A 10,423-nucleotide genomic window follows, 5' to 3' on the forward strand; every position below is an offset into this window, starting at 1 on the left:
CTGATCTTCCCGGCCCCGCGTCCGTCTTCCACCTTCCCCCCCCCCAGTCCACACCGCACGAGCGGGAACCCTACCCGTACCCGACGGCGGCCCGCCTCCGCCTGCCCCCACCCCGGCCCTCGCCCACAACCCGCCCTCTCCCGGACGCATCTCGCCCGACCGACCCGCGACCGTGTTTTTTTATTTGTTTGTTTGTCTCTGTTTTTGTTTTTTTTTTTTTGTTTGGTCAGTCGGTCACTCGCTCGGTTATTTGTTTGGACCCGATTGGCCCGTTTGGTTTTTTTCTTTTCTTTCCTTTTTCCGCCGGGGTGCTCCTGACGGCCCGGCCCAATGGCGGCTTGACTCGGCGACCGGAGCCCGCCAAAACGCCTCGCCACCCCCCCAGCCCCACTGCCACCACCGCCACCACCGCCACCACCTCCTCCTCCCGCCGAAAATCCCACGTACCGTTCCACCTCATCTGCCGGCTGGGAGAGAGGCTAGGCGCGAACCCCGCGGGGGACGCGGCCGCCTCCCGCCGGCCCACCTCTCGCCGCTGCCGTCTTCCCGCTGCTCTTTCGCCATCCCTCGCCACGCGGCCTGCCCGCAGTCCGGATATCCGGCCCGAACGGACCTTGGTGGGCGGGGCCCGCGCACGCGCCCACGCTCTTCCTGCAGAGCCGAGGAGGCGGGGGGGGCGGGGCGGCTTTTTCAAAATCTAAAAAAGGGGAAAGTAAAGAAGAACCCACGAGAAAAACAAACAAACAAACAAACGGAAAATAATAAAACCGAGAGGGCGCGTGGGGGCACGGACAAACAATCGAACGGACCAAAGTACGAACGAACGGACGAACAAACAAACACGCAGACAAAAGGGCAAAACCGCGGTGGCGGTGGCGGGACGGCCAGCTTCAAGCAAGGCCGAACCGAGAAGCCCGAGTGCGCCCCGACCCGGCGAACAGCGGCCGGCTCATACGTGCACCCTGGTCGTTCCGCGGATGCGGCCGAGTGGCGTCTCCGTGGCGCCTCCGGTGCTCCGGCACGGTCAACACGGCTCGACCCCTGGCCATCGCGGCTCGAGTGCGCCGGCACGGTCCAGCCTCTCCCGGCGGGCTCCGCTCGGCTTGGATGTTCCTCAGCAGAGTCGGGCGATCTGAGTTGCGGCGACACGGTCCAGCCTCTCCAGGCGGACTCAGCTCGGCTCGGACGTTCCGCGTAAGTGGCCAAGTGCCGCTCTTGTGGCTGCTCCGCTGCGCCGGCACTGTGTACCCGGCTCCGAGCATCTCTGGGGGGGGGGGGGGGGGGGGGGGCGGAAGAGGGGGGGGGTAAGGGGGGGGGTAAGGGGGGGGGGACACGGCGTCGGCGGCTAGGGGTCGCTGCCCGTGCGGCTTGCGTGTAACTGCCAGGTCTACCCGCTTTCGGCTAGGCTTTGCCGCCCTGTGAGATGGGGGGGCGCTAAAGCTCCGGAGCTTGCTGGGGGGTCGCTGTAGTTTCTTACCTACTGCTACGTCGATGTAGAGCGCCGCTTACCCTCGGAGCCGCTGCCGGTAGTCGGCGCCGTTCTTTTCCGAAGCCGATTTTTCTTACGCCTTCCGTTTTCGTCTGCAGGAGCGAGCGCGTGCTCGTCTCCAGAGGCGGCAACGAGCGGGCGCAGGCGAGCGCGGTTGAGCGCCGGGCTGTGGAGTTTTTCGGTTGCGGCTTCCCGCCGCTCTTTCGCCATCCCTCGCCACGCGGCCTGCCCGCAGTCCGGATTTCCGGCTCGAACGGACCCCGCTCAAGTGCGCCAGCACAATCCAACCGCTCCCGGCGGGCACCGCTCGGCTAGAACGTTCCTCGGAATCAGCCAAATGTCGCTCCCGTGGCGTCTCTGCATGCAAAAACGCATAGCCGACGCAGCAAAGCTCGCGAGCCGCACCGAGCCGGGGAAACCGTGCCGTGGAGCAGCTGTGGGGCACATGTGGGTCAGATCTATGGGGTAGGAGCTGCTGTGCGGCTGATGTGGGTCAGATCTATGGGCAGGAGCTGATGTAGGGAAGATTTGGGTCTGATCTATGGGTTAGGAACTGCTGTGGTTCAGATCTATGGGGCAGGAGCAGCTGTGGGGCACATGTGGGTCAGATCTATGGGTTAGGTGCTGCTTTGGGGAAAATGTGGGTCAGATCTATGGGGCAGGAGCTGCTGTGGGTCAGATTTGGGTCAGATCTATGGGGCAGGAGCTGCTGTGGGGCTGCTGTGGGTCAGATTTATGAGTCAGGAGCTGCTGTGTGGCTGATGTGGGTCAGATCTATGGGGCAGGAGCTGCTGTGGGGCATATGTGGGTCAGATCTATATGGCAGGAGCTGCTGTGGGGCACATGTGGGTCAGACATATGGGGCAGGAGCTGCAGAGGGGATGATGTAGGTCAGATCTAGGGGGCAGGAGTTGCTGTGGGGCAGATGAGGGACATATCTATGGTGCAAAATCTGCTGTTGGACTGATGTGGGTCAGATCTATGAGTTTGGAGCTGCTGTGGGGCACATGTGGGTCAGATCTATGGGCCAGGAGCTGCTGCGGGGCTGATTTGGGTCAGATCTATGGGTCAGAAGCTGCTGTGGGTCTGATGTGGGTCAGATCTATGGGCCAGGAGCTGCTGTGGGGCAGATGTGGGTCAGATCTATGGGGCAGGGGCTGCTGTGGGGCAGATGTGGGTCATATCTATGGGGCAGGAGCTGCTGTGGGTCAGATGTGGGTCAGATCTATAGGTCAGGAGCTGCAGTGGGGCTGCTGTGGGTCAGATCTATGGGGCCGGAGATGCTGTGGGGCTGATGTGGGTCAAATCAATGGGGCAGAGCTGCTCTGGGGCACATGTGGGTCAGATATATGGAGCAGGAGCTGCTGTGGGGCAGATTTGAATCAGATCTATAGGGCAGGAGCTGCTGTGTGTCAGATCTATGGAGCAGGAGCTGCTGTGGGGCACATGTGAGTTAGATCTATGGGGCAGGACATTGTGTGGGGCAGATTTGGGTCAGATGTATGGGGCAGGAGCTGATGTGGGGCTGATGTTGGTCAGATCTATAGGGCAGGAGCTGCAGTGGGGCTGATGTGGGTCAGATCTATGGGGCAGGATCTCCTGTGGGGCTGATGTGGGTCAAATCAATGGGGCAGAGCTGCTCTGGGGGATATGTGGGTCAGATCTATGGAGCAGGAGCTGCTGTGGGGCAGATTTGAATCAGATCTATAGGGCAGGAGCTGCTGTGGGTCAGATCTATGGAGCAGGAGCTGCTGTGGGGCACATGTGAGTTAGATCTATGGGGCAGGAGATGGTGTGGGGCAGATGTGGGTCAGATCTATGGGGCAGGATCTTCTGGATGCTGATGTGGGTCAGGTCTGTGGGGTAAAATCTGCTGTGGGACAGATGTGGTTCAGATCTATAGGGCAGGAGCTGCTGTGGGTCAGATCTATGGAGCAGGAGCTGCTGTGGGGCACATGTGAGTTAGATCTATGGGGCAGGAGATGGTGTGGGGCAGATTTGGGTCAGATCTATGGGGCAGGAGCTGCTGTGAGGCTGATGGGTGTTAGATCTATGGGGAGGAGCTGCTGTGGTGCAGATGTGGGTCAGAGCTATGGGGCAGGAGCTGCTGTGTGGCAGATGTGGGCCAGATATATGGTGTAGGAGCTGCTGTGGGGCTGATGTGGGTCAGATCTATGGGGCAGGAGCTGCTGTGGAGATGATGTACGTCAGATCTATGGGGCAGGAGCTGCTGTGGGGCTGATGTGGGTTAGATATATGGGGCAGGAGCTGTTTTGGGTCATATGTATTGGGCAGCAGCTGCTTTACATATGATGTGTGTCAGATCTATGGGGCCGGAGCTGCAGTGGGGCTGATGGGGGTCAGATCTATGGGGCAGGAGCTACTGTGGGGCTGATGTGGGTCAAATCAATGGGGCAGAGCTGCTCTTGGGAACATGTGGGTCAGATCTATGGGGCAGGTGCTGCTGTGGGGCTGCTGTGGGTCAGATCTATAGGGCAGGAGCTGCTGTGCGACAGATGTGGGTCAGGTCTATGGGGCAGGAGCTGATGTGGGGCTGATGTGGGTCAGATCCTTGGGGCTGAAGCTGCTGTGGGTCATATCTATTGGGCAGCAGCTGTTTACATATGATGTGTGTCAGATCTATGGGGCAGGAGCTGCTGTGGGGCTGATGTGGGTTAGATCTATGGGGCAGGAGCTGTTGTGGGGCTGATGGAGGTCAGATCTATGGGGCAGGAGCTACTGTGGGGCTGATGGGGGTCAGATCTATGGGGCAGGAGCTACTGTGGAGCTGATGTTGGTCTCATCTATGGGGCAGGAGCTGCTGTGCGACAGATGTGGGTCAGATCTATGGGGCAGGTGCTGCTGTGCGACATATGTGGGTCAGATCTATGGGGCAGGATCTGCTGTGGGGCTGATGTGGGAAAGATCTATGGGGCAGGAGATGCTTTTGGGCTGATGTGGGTCAGATCTATGGGGCAGGAGTTTCTGTGGGGCGGATGTGGGTCAGATCCTTGGGGCTGAAGCTGCTGTGGGTCATATCTATTGGGCAGCAGCTGCTTTACATATGATGTGTGTCAGATCTATGGGGCAGGAGCTGCTGTGGGGCTGATGTGGGTTAGATCTATGGGGCAAGAGCTGTTGTGGGGCTGATGGGGGTCAGATCAATGGGGCAGAGCTACTGTGGGGCTGATGGGGGTCAGATCTATGGGGCAGGAGCTGCTGCGGGGCTGATTTGGGTCAGATCTATGGGGCAGGAGCTGCTGTGGGGCTGACGTGGGTCAGATCTATGGGGCAGGAGATGCTGTGGGTCAGATCTATGGGGCAAGAGCTGCTGTGGGGAACATGTGGGTCAGATCGATGGGGAAGAGCTGCTGTTGGTCTGATCAATGGGGCAGGAGCAGCAGTGGGGCAGATTTGGGTAAGATCTATAAGGCAGGAGCGGCATTGGGGCTGATGTGGGTCAGATCTATGAGGTAGTAGCTGTTGTGGGCACATGTGGGTCAGATCTATTGGGCGAAGGCTGCTGTGGGGCGCAAGTGAGGCAGATCTACGGGGCAGGAGCTGCTGTGGGGCGCAAGTGAGGCAGATCTACGGGGCAGGAGCTGCTGTGTGGCAAATGTGGGTCAGATCTATGGGGCAGGAGCTGCTGTGGGTCAGATCTATGGGGCAGGAACAGATGTGGGCCTGATGTTGGTCAGATTTATGGAGCAGGAGCTGCTGTGTTGCAGATGTGGGTCAGATCTATGGTGCAGGAGCTGCTGTGGGGCAGATGTAGGGCATATCTATGGGGCAGGAGCTGCTGTGAGGCTGATGGGTGTTAGATATATGGGGAGGAGCTGCTGTGGGGCAGATGTGGGTCAGAGCTATGGGGCAGGAGCTGCTGTGGGGCAGAAGTGGGTAAGATCTATGGGGTAGGAGATGGTGTGTGGCAGATGTGGGTCAGATCTATGGTGTAGGAGCTGCTGTGGGGCTGATGTGGGTCAGATCTATGGGGCAGGAGCTGCTGTGGTTAAGATCTATTTGGCAGGATCTGCTGTGGGGCAGATTTGGGTCAGATCTATGGGGCAGGAGCAGCAGTGGGGCAGATGTGGTCAGATCTATGGGTCAGGAGCTGCAGTGGAGATGATGTACGTCAGATCTATGGGGCAGGAGCTGCTGTGGGGCTGCTGTGGGTCAGAACAATGGGGCTGAAGCTGCTGTGGGTCATATCTATTGGGCAGCAGCTGCTTTACATATGATGTGTGTCAGATCTATGGGGCAGGAGCTGCTGTGGGGCTGATATGGGTCAGATCTATGGGCAGGAACTGCTGTGGGGCACATGTGAGTTAGATCTATGGGGCAGGAGATGGTGTGGGGCAGATTTGGGTCAGATGTATGGGTCAGGAGCTGCTGTGTGGCTGATGAGGGTCAGATCTATGGGGCATGGGCTGCTGTGGGTCAGATCTACGGGACTGGAGCTGCAGTGGAGCAAATGTGGGTCAGATCTATGGGGTAGAAGCTTCTGTGGGGCTGATGGGGGTCATATCTATAAGGCAGGAGCTGCTGTGGGGCTGACGTGGGTCAGATGTATGGGGCAGGAGCTGCTGTGCGACAGATGTGGGTCAGATCCTTGGGGCTGAAGCTGCTGTGGGTCATATCTATTGGGCAGCAGCTGCTTTACATATGATGTGTGTCAGATCTATGGGGCAGGAGCTGCTGTGGGGCTGATGTGGGTCAGATCTATGGGGCAGGAGCTGTTGTGGGGCTGATGGGGATCAGATCTATGGGGCAGGAGCTACTGTGGGGCTGATGTTGGTCTGATCTATGGGGCAGGAGCTGCTGTGCGACAGATGTGGGTCAGATCTATGGGGCAGGAGCTGCTGTGCGACATATGTGGGTCAGATCTATGGGGCAGGATCTGCTGTGGGGCTGATGTGGGAAAGATCTATGGGGCAGGAGATGCTGTGGGCCGTATGTCGGTCCGATCTATTGGGCAGGAGCTGCTGTAGGGCGCATGTGAATCAGGTCTATGGGGCAGGAGCTGCTGTGGGTCAGATTGTCATGGTTTAATAATGTTGTAATTTTGCTATCAGTATTCCACATCATAACATCATATAAAGCATGAATAATTTTACTGAATCTGCAACTTACAGAAGAAGACTACATCTCCCAGAGAGCAACACGATGGGTCACGGGACCTGGACTCTATATTAACTCTGTCGCAGAACAGACTGACGTCTTTCGAGTTCTGGCGTTCAGGGCAGTGTGTGGGAGCCTTCAGCCGTTCGCCCAGATTCACAGTAGGCCTCTCGGTTACGGGACTCATTCTCTCTCCTATTTTGCTTGATTCATTAGCTCAATTTTCAATTATATTGTATTCTATTGTGTTATCCTGTATTTCGATATAGTATTTAGTAAATAAGTGTGCCTCCTTACATCGTTGCCGCTGTTTTCTTAATTAACTTTTTCTTTTCGGCTGAGGGCCCTTCAGGGGCCCACGGCCCTTGTCACGGACGCAGGTGGATTTTTCGTTCAAACCGTGACAGATTTGGTAGCAGAGGATGGTTCCACTGTTGCAGCCACCCCCATAAGGCATTTGCCACCATCCATGAATCAGTATAAAGATGAAGCATTGGCCACCTCTCCCGTTCAGCCACATCTAAAGCCAGCTGAACAGCCTTTACCTCTGCAAATTGACTTGATTCTCCTTTACCTTCAGTGGCCTCTGCAACTTGTCGTGTGGGGCTCCATACAGCAGCTTTCCATCTGCGATGCTTCCCTACAATACGACATGATCCGTCTGTGAATAGGGCAAATTACTTTTCGTTTTCTGGTAGCTCATTGTATGGTGGTGCCTCTTTAGCACGTGATACCTCTTCTGTAGGTGGTGTTTCAATTTTTTTACTCTCAGGCCAGTCCATGATCACTTCTAGAATTCCAGGACGGCTGAGTTTTCCCATTCCAGCTCGTTGAGTAATTAATGAAATCCACTTACTCCAAGTGGCATCAGTAGCATGATGGGTGGAGGGAACCTGTCCTTTAAACATCCAATTTATTACTGGCAAGCGAGGTGCTAGAAGAAGCTGAACCTCTGTCCCAACTACTTCAGAAGCAGCCCGAACCCCCTCATACACGGCTAAGATCTCCTTCTTAGTCGGAGTGTAGCGCTCCTCAGACCCTTTATATGCTTGACTCCCAAATCCTAGGGGTCGGCCTCGGATCCTCACATCCTGCCCCGTCCGTACTGGCCCCAAGGCCACGGCACGGGCTATTTCTTGTTTTCTCTGCTCAAAAGCCTGCTGCTGCTCAGGACCCCATGAGAAATTATTCTTCTTCTGTGTTACCTGATAGAGGGGGCTCACTATGTGGCTGTAGTTTGGGACATGCATTCTCCAAAAGCCCACTACTCCCAGAAAAGATTGGGTCTCTGTCTTGTCGGTGGGCGGAGACATAGCAGTGATTTTGTCAATCACATCTGCTGGGATGTGACGACGTCCATCTTGCCATTTTATACCTAAGAACTGGATTTCCTGGGCAGGCCCCTTCACCTTGCTGCGCTTAATGGCAAAACCAGCTTGCAAAAGAATTTGGATTATCTGTTTCCCTTTTCTTGAAAACCTCTGCTGCTGTATGGCCCCACACTACAATATCATCAATATACTGCAAGTGCTCAGGAGCATCACCCTGTTCCAAAACAGCTTGGATCAATCCATGGCAAATTGTTGGGCTGTGCTTCCACCCCTGAGGTAAACGGTTCCAGGTGTACTGAATACCTCTCCAGGTAAAAGCAAACTGTGGCCTACATTTTGCAGCCAATGGGATGGAAAAGAAGGCATTAGCAATGTCAATGGTGGCATACCACCTAGCTTCTTTTGACTCCAGTTCATACTGGAGTTCTAGCATGTCTGGTACAGCAGCACTTAATGGAGGTGTGACTTCATTCAGGCCATGGTAATCCACCGTCAGCCTCCATTCCCCACTGGTTTTACACACTGGCCATATGGGGCTGTTAAAAGGCGAGTGAGTTTTGCTAATCACTCCCTGATTCTCTAATTGGCGAATTAGCTTGTGAATGGGGAGCAATGAGTCCCTATTGGTGCGGTACTGCCGTCTGTGAACCACTCTGGTGACAATTGGTACCTCTTGGTCTTTTACCTGGTGCAACCTCCCAGCACCCGCTGGGAGACCCGGCGCTCGCTGCGTTGCTTCCGTCCTCCGTTCGGGGGGTTCCGTGCGCCGGCGCCGGTGCGTGGAAAGGGGGTGTGCGGCTGGTCGCGCGCGGGCGCGTGCCAGGCCCCCTTTCGCCCGGTTTTTCCCCATCCATCCATCCATCCATCCATCCATCCATCCATCCATCCATCCATCCATCCATCCATCTATCCACCTTTCCGCTTCGTGGCGGCGCGGGGTAGACCTGGGCGACCATCCACCCGCTCGATCGGCGGGTGCAGTTTCCCATCCGTGCCGCGGGTAGACGTGTCGGCCGTAGCGGGGTTGACCTGTCAACCGGTGCAGTTTCCCGTCCGTGCCGCGGGTAGACGTGTCGGCCGTAGCCGCGCGTCACGCGGCTGTGTCAAGTGGTAAGGGTACGACGAACGGCCAGCCGCCCCCCAACCCGACCCGACCCGACCCGACCCGACTCGACCCGACCGCTTCCGCCGTTGACACTCCCTCGCGCCCACCCGCATCCTCCCCTCCCCTCCCCTCCTCTCCCCTACTCTGCCTCCCCTCCGTACCCTCCCCTCCCCTCCCCTCCACTCCCCTCCCCTCCCCTCCCCTTCCCTCCCTTGTGGTGTTATTTAAATTTATTAAAATAGGTAGGGTAGACCTGGGGTCCGGCATTCGAGCTTGGGCGTCCTCGCGCACGACCGTCTCCGCCGTTCGTCCTCCCTCGGGCACGCTTGCTTCCTCCATTATTGTGGTGGGTTTTTTTTGTTTTTTGTTTTTTTTTAAATATTTTTGTTTCTTTTAAATTTTTTTTCCTTTTTTTCTCCTTTTTTCCCCATTTTTTCTTTTTTTTCCATTTTTTCCCCTTTTTAAATATTTTTTTCTTTCTTTTTTTCTTTCTTTTTTTTTAAAATTTTCTTTTCCCCATATTTCCTTATTATTTATTTAGTTATTCATGCAATTATTATTATCGCTCTTCTGCTTTCCCATCTTTTTATTACTTTTATTTTATTTTATTTTATTGTTTTATTTTACCGCGACATTTTACGATCTATCTGTACTTTTTCACACCTTCTTCCCTTCTACTTTTCTTTGACTTCTGGCTTCCCTTCCCTTCCCTTCCCTTCCCTTCCCTTCCCTTCCCTTCCCTTCCCTTCCCTTCCCTTCCCTTCCCTTCCCTTCCCTTCCCTTCCCTTCCCGGCCTGCCTCCGCCTGCCCCCACCCCGGCCGTCGCCCACAACCCGCCCTCTCCCGGACGCATCTCGCCAGACTGGCCCGCGACCGTGTTTTTTTATTTGTTTGTTTGTTTTTGTTTTTGTTTTTGTTTTTTTGTTTTGGTCGGTCACTCGCTCGGTTATTTATTTGGACCCGATTGGCCCGTTTGGTTTTTTTCTTTTCTTTCCTTTTTCCGCCGGGGTGCTCCTGACGGCTCGGCCCAATGGCGGCTCGACTCGGCGACCGGAGCCCGCCAAAATGCCTCGCCACCCCCCAGGCCCGCCACCACCACCACCACCGCCACCACCGCCACCACCGCCACCACCGCCACCACCTCCTCCTCCCGCCGAAAATCCCACGTACCGTTCCACCTCATCTGCCGGCTGGGAGAGAGGCTAGGCGCGAACCCCGCGGGGGACGCGGCCGCCTCCTGCCGGCCCACCTCTCGCCGCTGCCGTCTTCCCGCTGCTTTTTCGCCATCCCTCGCCACGCGGCCTGCCCGCAGTCCGGATATCCGGCCCGAACGGACCTTGCTGGGCGGGGCCCGCGCACGCGCCCACGCTCTTTCTGCAG

This window comes from Coturnix japonica, chromosome 21, assembly GCF_054131305.1.
Source record: "Coturnix japonica strain WE chromosome 21, WE-NBRP24, whole genome shotgun sequence".
NCBI lineage: Eukaryota > Metazoa > Chordata > Aves > Galliformes > Phasianidae > Coturnix > Coturnix japonica.